We start from the raw sequence: 16,307 nt of genomic DNA on the forward strand, positions 1-16,307 counted from the left end.
ATTGGCAACGAAACAAGAGCACAGTCTAGCCTGCACTGTGCGTTGTGTGGAGTAAACAAAAGAAGCAGCAATGAGCATCCAGAGTAGGCGCAAGGTTTTTCTGTTTTAAGCCATAACAAAAAAGGCTAAAAATGAGGGAAGGTGTAAGGCAACCACTGGGTAAGTCCTTTTCTGGTGCTATATATATCCATTTATTGCTCTTTAAAAGCAAATAAGTAATTAAATTTTTTTTCCTACAGGTGTTGGAGAGGTTTCATAAAGGAACTGAAATAGGGCTCAGCTATTGACACACTGCTGGGTGTACTTGGGAAGATTTAATAACCTCTTATCTTATCAGTTTAACCCAGTGCGCACCTGAAAGTTGGAACAGCAAAGTCAACCATTAAACTGTGCCTCGAAGCTACGTGGACGTCGATGTATATTATATAAGCAGTAGATGTTTCCTGCTGCTAACAGAAAGGGATTGGTTCTAATTTTTCCTATTTAATTGTGTAAATAAAGATCGGGTGTGTGCACTTGTGACCATGGATGTGTGTGTGTAGTGGCTTTCCGATAGGTCACTGAGGTGATGCGTTGAAGGCAGACCTAACCGACACGTGTCAAGTTGCGGTTAAAAAAAAAGACAATGTCCGCACATTTACCTTTGACTTTTCCACTAAATGCTAGCTGCACTCTTTTATCCACATAGAACATCACAAAGCACGCGGTTGTGTAGCCTAACCAAATTTGCGCTATGGTTACACTAACTATGGTTACACATTGTGATTACGGTCAAAAGAACAATACGCGCCACCTGGCATACATCACACCTGGCTGCAATAAACTGAATGAATTAAGTTATAGGTGACTGCGTCCTAGTTCATGAAAAGTGCATCAAAATGAAAAGAAACACAAACAAATTCATTAATAAATTTATTTAGAAACCAAGTCTATCCAAGAGTAATTCAAGCCAAGGTAATTTTGTATGTTTGAATAAAGCATTTTGCGTGTATATAAAAATTGGCTTACATCGCAAACAGCACTCCGTCCTGTAAAGTGACTCACATTGCATGTTTGCATACAAACTATAAATTGCTGCCATCTTGTGGCCGCACTTGGCTACTGTATGGAAGCTAGCTTGACTCTGAGCCACTGGAGTCTGTAGCTTCTGTCGTTTTCAAGGGTGTGTCCTGGATGCTAAGAGGCCAGGAGTTTTTTGTGGTTCTTTGCACTTCATCAGTATTGCATGCGCTGTATGTTAATTACGTTTCGCTGCTCAAAGATCAGTTGCAATCTCAACGTTACCGCCCACAACCACAGGTATGTGTGGAAACAGAAGGAGCATTAGCAAGTAAGTGTGGATATTACTGTGATTTTTCATTTCAGCAGATTAGTTGTAGCCAGGAAAACCTTTATAAAGAAAATTCAGATAATGAAGCTATTGTGATCTCTGGAATGTCCCAGGGTTTTAAGTTTGTTAAAGTATGGTTTTATATATGTATATTAGTAGAGCCTAAAGTCTTACTACATATCAGTTAATTGATTATTGGCCTAAGTGTTTCTCCGATTGGCACATAGTATGAATAATCACTTGGTTGGCTGGATGCAAGTTTAATGAATTGATTTGCTTTTTCTCCCTCATTCCTTAAAAAATATTTAATCTCAGTTAACCATGTCACACAGTATTAAAGCTTCAATTCAGTTTGCTTTTATTATATCAATATATTTCTTTTTTCCATTAAGGTGTAGGGCTGTTTTTCTAATCATATTAAGAAATGTTTTTCTTTTATAGCCAGCCGCACTACAAACATATGATAGTACACTGTGCGAGCTTAACCTTTAATATTCGCAATAGTAATATTACCCGTACAACACTGATGGGGAACATGGGAGGGTGAGTATCATCTCTGCTTGCCTTTCAGCAACAATCACCCCACTCCACTGGATTTTTGCATAATCTTTTTACTTGCTTTTTACACTCTCTTGGCTGCTTGGACTCACAAGTAGGAGCATTGTCCCCTAACCACAGGGCTACTGGTTTGATCCCCAACCCTGGCCTCTTCAGATGGCACCACAGCCTTAGCACCCAGCGGCCACAGTACGTTACAGCGATTGCAATTTAGATTTTTCCTGTTGTTGTTTTTACATTTTCCTAGCTAGCAAATAGAGGGTTCGGGTTAGGACAACAGTAATTTGCCCGTTTCAGTTGTCTTCTTAAAAAGATGCACTCTGACAGGAACACTCTGCACTTCTTTTCTATTTGTTAGACAAAAAAAAAACAGCGATGTCAAATTTGTGATAGTGCAACAGCAGCTTTTCGGTTCATTACTTTTGTGCCAACATGAATAATAGATTTGCGGTGCAAAACATTTTCACCTATTGCTGTTGACTGAGCTGGAGAGACAGAAAGAGAGCACATAATGTATACATTTGTATTTATGCATGCACTTCACAGAGATTTCAGTAAATTTTTTTATGTCCAAATGAGTCACGAAATTTGTTTGTGTGCCTCTGTGTAATAGAATTTGCCTTTTTCAGATGTAGTCATGAAGTAAATATGCTGCAGGTAACAATATTAATAATGTAGTCAGTCTAACAAAAAAAAAAAAACTAAAACTTTTGTAGTTTTTTTTTATTTTTCTTTCTTTTCACATGCTCTCTGACTACACTATAACAATGATTGACTTCCTTAATCCCCAATATGATGCACAGATCCATAGGAGAGATGCCTTTTACTCCTTTTTCTTTCTTCTTTAATTGCATGGACGGGCCTGAGGATAGAAACGATGAAATATCACGTACAGTTCGATCTCCCGAGAATTTTTGTGTTTGCTCATGCAGGTATTAGTGCGTTCACATTGTATGTGTGTTTTGCGGTCAAGCTGTTATGAGCTGAAGGGGGCGCAGGACTAAGTGGAGCCTAGCAGCAATATCTAGATGGATATTGCAGACTTCTCTTTTAACAATCCAGAGTGACAGCTCTTTGTAGTTGAAGCTATTCTTAGAGCCCCTGGGTCAATTGCAGGGGTCCAATTGAATTGGAGGATGTCGTGCCACACAGGACATCCACGGTCACTTGATGGGGCTGACACAAACACTTACACTCTTACACTCGCACCTGCCTATCACACCTCCATGAGCGTTAATCCAGCTGAGGCTCTCCGGATCACCTTCTTCGTTCTGTCTCCTTTGTTCGCTCACACGTTCTCTTCCTTTGTCTCTCCAGACACTCTCTATCGTTATCTCTCCCTTCTCTATTACTCCCTCTCTCAGCTCGATTATCTGAACCACAGCCAAGGGAAAAGTACAAAGTTAAGCAGCAAGAAATTACCAAAGACGCTGTATTTCTCTGTTCTTGTTGTGTCTCTCATCCTTGTCTTGTTAAGGCGTCTCATAATTAGGAAACCATGGCTATTTTTGAATGTTGTCTATCCATAAATGAATCTCTTTTTAAAAAAAACTACCTGCTGGGTCAAACTCATTCACTTATGTGTAATATAAATTATCAGATGCTCCCATTGTGGTTTCATATAAATAAAAAAAAACAAAATGAAGTGAAGCGACTTTGGACAGCTGATGGATAAACATATTAATGTTTTGCACTGGTATTAAGTAAAATATGACAAAGGGTTTTTTGTAAGTCATCTGCACTGCCTGTTATTGCTCATTTCTGGCTGCTTAGATGACGACACTGACCACAATATAATGACCTTACTCAAGTGTCTTCAATGCAACTAAACAGCAGGTTTGAAATTAAAACATACGTAAACATACGTTCTTTTCCTGGAGGAAAAGAAAATGTCCTTTACAAATTTACTTAATTTTGTAAAAATGTATTTCCTAAATTCACGTTAAATACATTTCAGTCCATTGATGTTGAGCTGATTCTCATGGAGAGGACAACTGCACTTTAAAGAATGGGTATATTTGGATTTTTATTGGCTTAATGTTTGTTTGTTTTTTGTAAAAGGTAAAAAAAACCTGCACATTATCTGCAACATACTAACAGACCATTTAAAACTTTTGCTGCCATTAGGATGAAAGTTATGTGTAAACATACCTGGACACTCATTTTCCCCCTTCTCTGCTCCTGCTTTGCCTATTTCATGGACTCCCTCTCACAATTACTAACTGTGGATGTTGTCCAGTTGACACTGACCAGTAGAGCCGTGCCTTATCTATTACCACAGGTCCCTCCCATGATATTCATCTCAACCACCCAAATATTTTTTAAGAAAAACAACAAAACCTACATTACTTGACTGCAAGATAAAGACACAAAAGTACCTCCATGACAAACACACATTTATTCTTGCTTTACCATAGAGACTCTGAGGAAAAACACCTGCTGTATTTTCATTTAAAAGAAAGGAAAAAGTCCCACAACTAAGATCACACTTTTTGTTACCAAACAAAACTGAATGAGCAGATATAGCAGTGATAGTCAGTGGAGCCACTTGACTTTCAGTGCGTCCTTTCTATGTGAACTGTGACCGAGAACAACAAATCCTTTTTTCACCTTTTTCTTAAAGAACTCTTTTCTGTTAGAGCTTTGGGATCCTGCAGCTGAACGTGGTGTACAGTACTGGCTAACAGCACTCAGAGCGGTGAGAAGATCAGAAAGCACTCCCAGCTTTTGCTCTCTGCCCCTTGAGGCCAGATCGCAGTCTGAATCATTTAGCTGGAAAGTTGTTCCAAACCACAATGTACTGCATGCATATGAAAGTCATATATCTATGTAACAAATCCAGCGATCCCTGTATTGTCATTCAGCATTTTTATCTGTGGCTATACCGAAACTCATGACTGTGGAAAGTTTGCCACACTGATTGTAGCTGCACTTACAGAGCAGAAACTCACTTTATGTATCGCAAAACCTCAGTAATGTTTATTTTGTATGCACTGAAACGTCTGTGCCGCCCACTAATGTTTGCAAATTAAGACTAAATACATCATCCAGCAGGGCACCACTCATTCACAGAGTGCACCTGCACACACAGATCCACCGAGGAGCATGCCTCTCTGATGCATTACTGCAGCAGCAGTTGTAATATTAATGAATATGCTTGTTTAGTAATGTGCCAGAGGTGTTTGCCTAACAATGGGCACATTTATTAGCCACACTATGCAAAATGCACAGGGGACTAAGGACCAACATGTTCTCTCATGTGATGCTGCTCAAGTAGGTTTAATTAGGATCAGAAACACTTGTGGACAATTAACTCCCCTAACAATTAAATTCTTATGTGTTTTATGCACACAGAGAAACACGACTGTAATTATTCTGCGTGTACATTATTAGATGCATGCGTAGGCATACAGAATAGGGTCGCAGGAGTTAATTTGCTGCTGCCTTGAAATTTCAAAACACAACAAACAAATAGATTTACACATATGCATATGGTGTTAATTAAAAGTCTTCAGCTTCCTCACGTGTATTTTGTAACTCTCTTTGAGACAGTTGCGAACAATTGCGCAAAGAGGGCGACTACTTTAGGCTGAGTGGTCCGTTGTTTTGGTCTGAAGTGGACTAGGTTTAGTCTGGCTGAGCTGATAAGGTCTCTCTACTGCCATTCGTGCACTGAGTGGACACAGTAGTGCTGTAGGCTACGGGAGAAGGCAAAGCAGCAAAGTCACATTTAAACACTAAATTAAGCCTGTACTTTCAATTTAAATCCACTTTGAGATTAAGAGATTGTTAAAAATGGATCACTGTATCTGTTTTTCCACAATGATTTACTTAATATACTATTTGCACGTGTTGTAAAGGAGGCAGTAGAAAACTTTATTTATCCTTCAATTATTCTTTCTATAATTTAAATATTTTTTTCAATGTGCTGTTGTGTAAGACCAGAGCCACCAGCAGATACTTTTCGATATACGACACACCGTTTCTGTATTTTTGCACAACCATTTATCCACAGAACGCTCGTGTCTTTGACATGTGGGACTCAAGATCCCAGATAAAAGACAGTTTAGATAACACGGCCTTTGAACATTAGCGATAAGTGACACTAAATGCAACTGGAGGAATCCAGAAAAACGATTCCAGAAATGTAAATGTGTCCGAACATGCAGCAAAAAAAAAGAGAGAGAGAGAGAAATCCTTTCATTTCATTGCAGCAATGCCTTTAAATAATAATAATAATAATGATGCCGATAATAGAGTTTTATTAAAACCCTTCTTGGTAATAGATATTTTAAGGTCCACCACAGCCTGCAACATGGCCAGAATGATGAGATTCTGCTCACGTGAACGAGCTCACGTGTGTCAATATCAAATATCAAACTAAACCAAACTCAATCAAAAATAAATGCAAGGCAAATTACCGTTGACAGCACGGGATTCCGCCGATTCTGCAGATGTGATCTTTCACCGCTGCTCATCATCTGAGCCGCGTATTCCCGGTGAGTTCACGCGGCTCCGCTCTAATCCAACTTTCACAATAAATTACAGCCTCGCGGATAAGTTGTCTGCCCTGTCGGGAAAAACTGTTTGCGGGATTTAACGAAACTCTCAAAGTACGGAAAAAAGAATACTAATACAAAGATATTAAACAAATGTATTAAAGTGAACGGTTTGGTTCTGTCTGTGTACTTGCCACCGTTGGCTGAGCGAGCGCGAGCGCACAGCTGCTTACTTGCGCTCCTTGTACCCGCGTGACGTAAGGAGAAGAAGGGGGGTCATTTAAACACGGGGTCAGGGTGTTGTAGTGCTTTTCTGTGTCGTGTCATGTTTTATTAACCAGGTTTCGAGGCTTCTGACGAACGTGGGTTGTTTGAATTTTAGACCGGACACTGGGCTCTTAATTAATTAGGGCTGATTTGTTCTCGTGTCTTATCCAGCTGGTAGTTGCAAACATTTGAACTGAGCTTCATTCTGCCGACAAACAACCCTTATATGCCTTTTAAAATATAGAAATAAATAAATAACTCAGTTATTGTTTGCCTTACTGTTCCACATCTTTTGACAGTTTCTCACATGCACTTGTCCAAAGTCTGCATTTATATTGACTAAAATGTGAAGACAAGGCTTTTTTCTTATAGTTAAAACCCTCATCAGTCAAAGTTAAACACTGCCAGAAAAAAGTAACAAACTTTGCAGAAATTTGTGAATATTATGGAAACTACAAAGAAAATGGAGTAAAGTATTTTTTGCCAAGTAATTGTTCAATTTTGCACAGGAGATATGTGTATGTGTGTGTCCTAAACTGGCTAAAATGGCTTAAAAAATGACATCATCTGCAGTCTATGGATGTATCCCTACTGAAACCCAAAGACTACAGGAGTGTATAAAGACTAGGCATGAGACCATGAGAACAAACTTCAGCATCCTTTTATTTTTACTGTATTTACTGAGCAGGTGAGTTGCGTTCAAATATTTGTTTGAGTACCTCCCAGTTCAGCTCAGCCAGTAAATACAGGCCGAGCTGCATCAGCTGCTCAGGGAGCAGCCTAGTGCTGCCCAAGGTTTGTTCCTGTTAAAAGAGATTTTCTTTCTTCTTGCTGCTTGCTGTAAAGGAATCCTTGTGTGCCTTACAATGTAATGCACTCTGAGATATCTGCTGTTGAGAAATTATGCAGATAAAAACTGAACCACATTGCACTGCAGACTGATGTCACTAAAAGAAGATGCAGTCATGTGAAAAAAAAAATCCTGTGTAAAAGCAAGTGTATCCTTGGTAATAGTCAGGTACTGATAGTTAAATGCACTTAATTAAAAATAAAATAAAAACACCCAAGACGTACGGCTGAGACTTTATAGGCCTCGGTTAGCATTTTGGATGTTGAAGGTCATCATAGTAAAGTTAGAAAAAAGACTGAACAGGTTTAGTTTATCTGGAAAGACTGCCAAGCCAAAGCCTCTTCTCTTTAACAGGATCAGTTTGCAAAACTGCCTCTAATAAAACCACAATCCTTCTGAAACAATGTCAGACAAGGCTGGAGTGGAGATATCTGGCCATAAATCACTGGGAGAAAACCAGCATATCAGCACAAACATCTTATACCAACTCTCAAGCATGGTGGTGGAAGAGTGATGATGCAGGCTTGTTTTGCAGCCACAGGACCTTGGCACTTTGCAGTCACTGAGTTGGCCATGAACTCCTCTGAATACCAAAGTATTCTAGAGTTAAATGTAATCTCTGTGAGTGTTAAAGCTGATTGAAATGGAGTCATGCAACAGGCATTGATACCCAGATCACCAGCAGAAACAGAAAGTCTAAAAAACAGAATAAATCAAGAAGCAGCAATGGCCCACTGAAATTCTGCGGTGGGACCTTAAGAGAGCGTAAACAAATCCCCACAAACCTCAATGAACTGAAGCAATGTTGTAAAGAGCAGTGTGCCAATACGTCCTCACGATGACTTGAGAGACCGATACAGTCATACAGAAGACTGTTACTTCAAGTTATTTCTGCTTAAGGTGGTTTTAAAAGGTTACTATATGACGGGGTGTGATTAGTGTTTCACATGAGAGCAGCCATGTTTTTGATGGCAGTCACACCAGCAGTAGCAGCAGGAGAAAACCTGAGCCGCAGGAGGCGGGCAGTGATCTGTGGATTGACCCTAGAGTAGTGGAGGTCCTGTACTGTCAGCTTAGCATCAAATGCTAGAGTAAACAAACACTGTTATAATGCATGATACATATAAAACATATTACCATGAGGAAAGCATGCATTTAAAAGATTATCAAGTCAGTGACAAGAAACACAACAAGTTTTAAGATTCAGAAGGATGCAAGACTATAAAATGAAGATCACATTTACATCATTATGATTTCATTTGACTCTTATATTGCTTTCACATTACTGTTAGCTAAGACTGTGATATTGAAATAAGCCAGGGACTGCACTGTGCTCCCATTACGCGGCGTGTTCTCCAGCATTAGTGTAATACTTTGGGACATATTTGGATGTTTTTCTGGGAGACTGAGATCAAACTTTCATATTGGCTGAGGTGAACTTTGTCCTGCTCCCTCTGGACGTCTCATGTTTCCCCTCTTCTCTCACTAGCCGCTTCGCTAAACTGCTGTAAGTCTTTATCCTTAGCAAGGTCATTTAATTTGTTATACTGAGCAGAACTAATGCTTGTGCTGAGGGGATTTAGGGCAGCAAAATTTCTTTACTGCAAATAAGGGTTAAATTTGGTGTAACAGAATGCCAAGCTCAAAATAATTAATGCCTTCCTCGGTAAAATTCACCCCTGATATAGTCTGTATTCACTGTTTTAGGAGAAGATCTATCACATGCTGAATGTGGGCTGTTTTCTAGAGTGCGGTGAGATGAATGGGTTCACAAAGGATTAGCTCGCATTTTCACCAAGCTACTGAAAATGCATTGAGTCCTGTCAGCGTTTTTTTTTAGAATTTATGAGAAAATCCTATCTCACTATAGGGACTTCCAGGAGGGGGGATTTCTTGGCCTTTCAACCAACTAATCAGTCACCTCGCCTTCGGAGAAAGTGACTGCATGAAACACTAAAATTAAAAGGAGATGAAGTCTCCTGTTCGCTGTTGCACTAAATCCCTGAACAAAAACACTGTGGTCGTTGTTGCAAAACACAAACACACTTTATTGAACAGTGAACTTTGACCGAAAAAGGCTCAAAGACCTTTTGCATGTGTCAATACGCTCTGTTCAGATGAAGCAGACATCTACTAGTCTACTTTTTCACTTAAATATAATATTGTAAAACACACTACTCAGCCACTTATAGTATACACTTATTACATTGTGCTCTGTAGCAGTCTGTCCTGCTCTATTCTTCTGTCAGTTCATCGTGCTTATTGGTTTTGACCCATTAACCCTTTCACAGTTTGTTTGGTTTGTTAAATAATCTTTCTTTTTTTTTCTGATAAGAAAAGCCATAAATTGCCAGTAGCAGCGGACAGTGTCAGCCGATAAGATTTCTCTGCATGCACGCATTTTTATCAGTCCTGTGCCGTAACAGCTGTCGGGCTTTGAGTGGGGTAAAAAATGGCAAGCAGCAGCTTCTGTGACTTTTGTTCCCGAGAACTGAAACACGAAATATGCAAGAGCTGGACGTGAGCGAGAGTCGATGTTATAAACTGCCTCAAGCTCCCCGAGGCTGCAAAATGCTGCGATTGTGTCCAGCTGCCAGGCATCATTGCATCTTTAGTGAAATGCTTTTAAATTACGTGCATCCCCCTCGACCCCATTCTCTGAGACATTGTATATACCCAGACCTGAATTAGCTTGACACATTTATAGGATTTATTGAACTCTAAATATCAAAGGCTTGGTGCTTGTGGCACCATCTATATATATTTTTTTCTAGAATCATTTCATGAGCTGTAAAAGAAAAAAGAGAGCAAGAGAGAAATGCCTGAAAACAACTAAGACATATTCCTTGTTCTTTACAAAAGACCCTCAGGCTGCAAAACAAAAAACCCGCATTAAGTATATTCACATATGCAAGAGTGCTCAGGCTGGAAATAGAATAAGCCACACAGTATTAACCAAATGACAGAGAAATATGGGTGCTTGTGATTGTCGTCTGTGTGAGTGTGTTATGGGTAGGAGGTGTGCCAGGAGGATGTGCAGCATTTCCACAACCATCCAACAGAGGGAGCCAGCACAGTAAAACCAAACAAGTACACAGCTTTATTTACAAATGTTAAAATATGACAGAGCACTAAAACGATTTTCCCCCCTCTGAACTCCCCAAAATTCTCCCTCTCTCTTTCTCTGCAGCCTGAAATCCATATTTTTGTTTTATGTAATCTAGTTAGATTACAGGACCCACGTTTGTCTAACTGCATGCAAAGTAAACATTTGAAGAGACAGATAAGGCCTCTGCAAAAGGTCATGTATACATTGGATTAAAAGGTCAGTAAATTAGAATACTGCTGTCATGCTTAAATTACATAATTAGTTAAAGAATTACTTCAACTCTATGGTTTGGATAACAGAATAACTTCATGGTTTTATATGGATAGTTATGTAAGTATGATACAGTTGCCATGTGGCATATGGAACATTTTTCACTGTAACATACATTGATGTGCCAAGTAAGTGCAAAACCCAGTGGAATTGCAGTTGTGGTCTAATTAACTAAGATGCATGTAGGCAACAATGTAGCAGTAGTCTGGTGGTAGTGCATATAGATGCTCTTGTAGGCTGTGAAAAGCTAATTTTGGAATATTCGGAGGAAAGTAATATTAATTATCTTAGCCTTAAGTGTTCATTCTGTTTTCTATCATTAGTGTACTGTATCTTCCTCAAAAAGGCTTGGAAAGTGTACATTTATATGCTGCAAAAACAGGATTTTTTGGACTATAAAAAAGGTTGATGTTAACATGTTGACACTGAGGTTCTCAGTTTTGTTCTCTGACATATTGACAGCTGATTGCTGTGGATGTACAATGTGGGTTCTGCTGTTTGTGTGACAAAGTTCAGTGTTACAGTACCACCACAACAAGACAGTCTGCATTTATCTTTATGGAGTTTGTTTATGGTGCAAAGAGGAGGTTAAATGCAACAAAGCTGATACGTTGTCATACTCAAGAAAGACAGATAACATGGTTGATGACATGAACTCATACTTTACAGTAATAACCTATAAATACAGTAGGAACACAAAAAAAAAAACAGTATATTGCAACCAAGAAGCTGATAGTATTAAATTGTAAAAGAAATGCACATTACAGTGGGCGTGTTTTAAGAATAAAAGTCAAAAGCTGGAACATCTGGCCACCAGCACTTCGCAGTTATTAAACGGGGACATTTTTTTTCAGCGCTTCAGTTTCTTTGAACACCTGTATACTGCTGCCAAGATAAACTTTTCTTAGACACGAGGTTTAAAAAAACATTTCAAAAGAATATTGATTACTGCCATGAACAGATAGTGTCAGGAACATTCAGTACCGCACAGGAAAAGGAATAATAAAGACGGCTGGTGGAGGAAATAGACCAGGTGAGAGTGCGTTAGCTGTGTATGTTTGGGTCAGCTGTGGTCTGACCTCTAGTACTCCCTGCTATTTGAGACAAGCTTGTCTGGCCAAAGTCTGGCCATTCAACTGGCATTTGGCAGAGTTCTTCCTTTGGTTTTGAGGCTGGCGGCTTTGGATGTAATGCTTGTTTTTTTTTACTTCATATACAGTGACTGAACAGAAATTCCTGGCTTTACATTCCAGTTCTTTTCAAGCCACTTACTGCACATACAGTATGTGTGTCAAGGCAATGATGCAATCCTACAGCTGTTTCAAGCTTCATTTACAGTTCACTCCCATTCAAGCAGTGATGTGTGCCCATTTTTCAGCATAAGCCAGTAGTTCCAAATGTTTTTCCCTCCACCTGTTTCCCTCTCATCCACACATGCTCTCTTGCTTCTACGGACTTCATTCCTCTTCTCTCTGGAGAATACCTCCACCTATCCACACTCTTTTTTCACCTGTTCCCTACTCTCACTTCAGATCATAATGTCTCCTGCAAACGTCATAGTCCACTGAGACTCCTGCCTGACCTCATCTGTCAGCCTATCCATCACCACTGGAAACAAGAATGGTCTCTAAACCAATCACTGATGTAATCGCATCCCCACCCTGAACCCATCTATCACTCCTACTGCACACCTCACCACTGTCTCTCTCTGTCCTCATACATGTCCTGGACCACCATCACATACTACTCTGCCACTGCTGGCTTGATCATGCAGTACAGCAGTTTTGACATCGTATGGTTTCTCTGTATCCACAAAGACACAATGCAACTCCTTCTGACCTCCTCTCACAAAATCAATTGTTGCAAAATTGACATTCGATTAGAGTACCGCATTGAAATTCAGTTTTTGTAAAGGCAGACTGGATGGTTCGGTGCTGGATTTCATATGATTGGGGCGATTGACGATACTAAAATGTAACATTTTTCCTGAAAACTGTGCCTTTTTCGACATAGTTCCTACTAAAATATTAGATGTAATCTTAAAATTAAGTTTGCTGCAGCTGTCTCACTGTCCTAGGCTCTATAGGAGAGATATTAAACTGCAAATCACTGAAAATACACACTAAACCATACATACAAGCAGCTAATCTATGTATGTTTCCATTTAAGTGCTCCCATGATGAGCCGAGGGTTCTTCAGCCGAATCTCTATCAGCATTGTTATCAGGTTGTTCAGAAAGGAGCTGATAGACGTGCAGTCAAGTTGAAAGGCTATCACCTATGTTCTCACCGTGCTACCTATGACAGCCAGCTGGCCAGAGTATGGGTTTCCCTGGGGAGGCCTCTTCACAGGCTGAGCAATGCCTCTTATCAGACGTCAGCTCTCCCTCCGCAGGGTCAAATAAATATGCAGGACCGTCTCTGAGAAAAGGCTTCCTGTATGGAACCTGAGAGAGCTTTTACAACAGAGTGACTTGTTACAACTTCACAAGCACCTATTATGCAATTAGACATACATAGATTGTTTGATCAGTGTTATTTACCCACTCTCATCCCTGACCCTGTTAACGTTTATCTGCAGTCCATTAACATATAGCCATAAACACATACGAGAAAATTTTAAGAAGTTATCACTGTGCAATATTCTATCTTATTGACTTTTATTATCAGTTTAAATAAAAGTTTACCAACTATGCTCACCGGCCACTTCATTAGGTACACCTGTTCAACTGCTTGTTAACAGAAATGTCTGCCTATCACGTGGCAGCAATTCAGTGCATTCAGGCATGTAAACATGATCAAGAACCTAAAGGCAGAGGATCCTACCCAGTACTAGCAAGGTTTACATAATAAAGTGCCAGGTGAGTGCATATAACATATCAGAACAGTTGGGTTTGACTAATAAAAGTACAGTGTTTTTTCATTACTTACTTGCAATTAACCTCTTAATTAGCTTAAATTTAAGAAGCTACCAAACATGTCATCCCTATGAGCTAAACAGTGACGCATTTTGTTTGATATATAGGGGTTTTAACTCTCTAAAGCCTGAACCATCTTCACGTTTCTTGAAGATGTTTCACCTCTCATCTGAGAAGCTTCTTGAGTTCTGATGATACAGAGATCTCAGTAGCTCACAAAAACTGATCCACCTGGCGTTACAGGATTAAATGACTTCTCAACTCTAAGACTGTTTTAGGGATGAGTTTAAGTCGATCTTTTTTCTTTCAGCACAAATCCTGGTGGCACTGCTGTGATCACAGAGATTTACAGTAGCAGTTGTGTACACAGCAATAACCCATAGATATTGCTGTTAATGGTGCTAACATGAACTCAGGTTATTATTTAAAACACTTCTTTTTTATATTAAATATTAATAAAAGTGTCACACTTAAAATAACAGATCCAAAGCAAACATTTACTGTAGTATTGGGTCCCTTAGTACCGTAGTGTGTGGGATCTCAAATTGAATTGATCTTCCAACTCAGCAACATGAGCTAACCACCCCACAATGACCAACGGTGCCAAATCCTGATTGGTGCAGGAAGTATATGACATCACATGTTTCCATCTGAACTCTGGCTTCTGCAAAAAATGACTTTGTTTTCAGGATCTTTGGAGTGCCACTTAAACTGAAGTTCAAAAAGAAAGCGACAGTTAAAAGCTCCGGAGAGAATCTATCAGTAAATAGCTGACATCTATACACCCAGAAGAATTTTTCTGTCTTTGCTTGATGGAGAGCTTCATACTTAGTAAAAGGGCAGTTCTTACAGTGTGTATAATTATTCTGAGAACAGCAGCAGGTGTTTATTCCTGCGGCTAGAGAGGTACAATAGAGCCCAGCAGCTCATGTCACAGAGTTGGACGGCGTCCCTGAGTGTAAAAATAGTCATCTGGCCGATGGTCTTATCTACATATTCACACGACTACTTAGCAGTAAAAGCATTCAGTCCCAGCATTCACAAAGTGGTTATATGCACATCAAGTACAAGGAGAAACACAAAGTTTTTGACCTGACCAAGATCCTGGTGGGATTTAACCACTGTCAGTCATTTAAAAAAAACAAGCAAAAAAAGACATTAAGGACAGGGTGGGCTTTGTTTTGCATTCATGACGTTCCCATGGCTAAAATACCTGGCTTTCCCTCTACGCCTCCCAGTCTGCTCCAGACAGGATCCAAAACAAATACTCACACTTACAAATTACTAAGCGAAACGTCAGGCAGGTTATGAACTCTGTATGTGCCCCATTAACAAGTCAAATACAGTTTGAAATTTCAGATAGTAATCTAAATATGTTCCAAGCCCTGTGAGAGGAACAGCGTCTGAGAGTTTTGTATTCACCGCTCATTTGTATGTTGATGTTATTCTGTTTAGAAATCCAAACTAACATGAACAATGATCCAGTGGAAATGATGTGTGAGGTTTCTGCTTCAGAAGCCTTTAACAGCCAGTGCAGTGGACTGCTGTTATTTTAAAAATACATCCAAAAGACCAAGAGCTTGGCTTTGATCTGCTGTATGATTATATGTGAAACCTCTAACGTCAGTCTTATTTAAATTCTTGCTTGTGTTTCAGATGAATTAGAGCAGAGGTGTCAAACTCATTTTACATCACGGGCCACGTCATAATTCAGTAAAGCTGTTGCCTAATAACAAAGCAGAAAAAAGCCTGCTGGCTGCATGTTTGACAGCCCTGAATTACAGGTGGTCAGGGACATTTGGTGTTATGAAAAGTGAGAGCTACCTTCATGTTTGGTTGCAAGAACTGAAAACATCAGTTGTATAGCTTAATTATACAATATACCCATGCTGATTTAGCTGTGAATTGCTTCAAAATATAATATCCAGCAAAGCGGCCTCATGATTTAGTCCACATGTGTTTTATTAACTCATCTCATAAACATTTACCCTTTTACTTAAGCAGAGTTTACCTTACATGATTGATTAAGCATTGTCTAAACTAGAGCTCACAGCACAGTTTGGCCTGCTGGATTTTAATATCTTACAACCACCTGTTTTCATTACCCATTCAGTCAAATTTAGAAGCTCATCCCGTCTCGTAACTTGTATGCATTTCACTGAAAAATAATCGCATCCTGTTGTTTTCCTCAATAATTAACTCCATTAAGAAGCGATTGCTAAATCAAACTCTGGGTTGTTTGTTTGTCATTTAGTCGCCCCAAGATGAAGGCACTGTAATTACGGTGATTACTTCACATTTAGAAGGCCTTAATTGTAATAATTAGTGAAAGCTGGTGGATGCCCACTTCCTCTATTTTTGCCACGAGGCAGTCACTTAGTTCCACTGTACATCCATGTCAAAATATCATTAGACGGAGTCATGTCCAAATGCCCATTCATCCTCTGGAGCATGTGCATTCACAGCAGTGGAGAAATAAGCTAAAAATCCTGCTCTTTGACGACACT

The 16,307-nt window shown here is 39.5% G+C and overlaps 1 protein-coding gene across 2 annotated transcripts in view; it reads right to left on the reverse strand.

Annotated features, from left to right (window-relative positions):
- The window catches only part of gcgra (glucagon receptor a), a 50,589-nt gene extending 43,960 nt beyond the window's left edge, over positions 1 to 6,629 (reverse strand). For both annotated transcript variants that reach the window (XM_005468668.4, XM_005468669.4), the window contains exon 1: positions 6,310 to 6,629. The gene's annotated coding sequence lies outside the window, so the exon portion shown is untranslated. The remainder of the gene's footprint in view (positions 1 to 6,309) is intronic.
- Between the last annotated feature and the right edge of the window lie 9,678 nt (positions 6,630 to 16,307).

This window comes from Oreochromis niloticus, linkage group LG4 (assembly GCF_001858045.2).
Source record: "Oreochromis niloticus isolate F11D_XX linkage group LG4, O_niloticus_UMD_NMBU, whole genome shotgun sequence".
Taxonomy (NCBI): domain Eukaryota; kingdom Metazoa; phylum Chordata; class Actinopteri; order Cichliformes; family Cichlidae; genus Oreochromis; species Oreochromis niloticus.